General features: G+C 45.5%; 1 long non-coding RNA gene across 1 annotated transcript in view; it reads left to right on the top strand.

The window, feature by feature from the left end:
- Positions 1–416: 416 nt before the first annotated feature.
- The window catches only part of LOC116670517 (uncharacterized), a 13641-nt gene continuing 12366 nt past the window's right edge, over positions 417–1691 (top strand). The window contains exon 1 of the long non-coding RNA XR_004327049.1: positions 417–592. This is a non-coding gene — a long non-coding RNA (uncharacterized LOC116670517). The remainder of the gene's footprint in view (positions 593–1691) is intronic.

Raw genomic sequence — 1691 nt, 5'->3', positions numbered from 1 at the left:
TACATCTACAGGAAACATTCACCATTCACACACATTCATACACTGTGGCCGGGGCTACTGTACAAGGTACCACCTGCTCATCAGATAAACATTCACACTCCGATGCGCAGCACCGGGGGCAACTCGGGGTTCAGTGTCTTGCCCAAGGACACTTCGACAATGACTGCAGGGGCGGGGATCAAACCACCAACCTTCCGATTGGCAGGCAACCGCTCTACCACTGAGCCACAGCCGCCCACAATTTGTCGGGGGCAAGGTTCTAAAAAGGTCAGAAAAAGTATTGTGTAATAATACATCAACATCATACAATTAGACATCATACAATAGAAATATGTATTCACAATGTAGTCTAAAATAACACCAGTACATACAGTGTACATATGATGAGCACAAATATGTAAACAGTCTGCACAAGACGTAGCCTTGCTCCGCCCTCCTACGTACTCCCGCTCAATTTTCATTTTCCTCCAGTACTCCGTCTGGGTTTGCGGTGTATTCTTGGGTTTTCTCCGGCCAAATATTTGGCGGTCCCATCAGCGAACAGAGGGAGTGGCTCACACCGATGACGTTGAGGTTCTGTAACCGTTGGTGAGTTCCGTACTAATGGCGGCGGAGAAAGATGCGAGCCAAGTCATTCGGTCCGTGGTGGCAACGCTGCTGAATATCCAGAAGTTAAAGCCTGAACAAGAACAATCTTTGTTGAGTTCTGTTGGTGGCCGTGGTGGTGTGGCCTTCCTCCCCACAGGGTTTGGGAAAAGTTTGATCTTCCAGCTAAGTTAAGCAGACGTCACGATCAAACGTCAGCGATTGGTTATGGCAGATCCAGAGTGGCTTTGGGCACATCCAATAGTTTAAAACGTCACAGTACTGGCCTTCAAGGAAGCTAACACTTGTCAGTGGAGTACAAATGAAATGTGTCAGTCTGGTAGGACCAGGCTACACAAGACGCCGCAGTAAGTGCAAAATGTGTGCGGCATGACGTGTTCCAGGAAAAAATCTAAATAGCCAATAGACTAAAGACAGACATCCACTGGTGTTGTGAACTTTGGTCAGGGTAAAGTGGTGAACGTTTTGAAATCAATCGACTCACACAGTTGTGTAGATTTCCCAGTATTAATTCACATATTAACCCACGTACCCTCCCGCTTTTTGTCTGCCTCCTTATTCACTAACCGGCTAGGTGAAAGCAGGTGAAAGCAGCCTGTAGTGTTCTCTGTCTTGCGGTTGTCTCCGTCATGCTGCCTGGCCCTGTACCCGACATCCATGCTCTTTTTGGAATTCATGGTCAATAACCCTCATTTGAGTTAAAAAAGCCTAATGACTAATAGTTAAGGTCAGAGGAATGAAAGTGATCAATTGTATTTGCAAAGAGCGTTGTAAGGAAGCCAATCCATTTTTTGTGGTCATTTGGTTAAAAAGAAAGTCATATTTCAGATATAGACATTTTTTTAAAGGGATCAGATTTGACCGGAGGACAACAGGAGGGTTGTGGTAAGCTAGCTTAGCCTCCTTGTGCTTCTCCATATGGACTTTCAAATTCATGGTATTTTTCCCTTTTAATAAATTGTCCACATATTTTACCACCTTCCACTGCAAGGCACTTCAGATGCAGTCATAATCAAATAGGACTCTTTCTTCCGACTTTCAGTACCGCCATGATGCCAGGCGAGGGGCACGGACTATGTTGTGTT

The sequence above is a fragment of the Etheostoma spectabile genome, chromosome 20, assembly GCF_008692095.1.
Source record: "Etheostoma spectabile isolate EspeVRDwgs_2016 chromosome 20, UIUC_Espe_1.0, whole genome shotgun sequence".
NCBI lineage: Eukaryota > Metazoa > Chordata > Actinopteri > Perciformes > Percidae > Etheostoma > Etheostoma spectabile.
The sequence above is the reverse complement of the archived record's forward strand: the minus strand, read 5'-3'. Positions and strand labels throughout refer to the sequence as shown.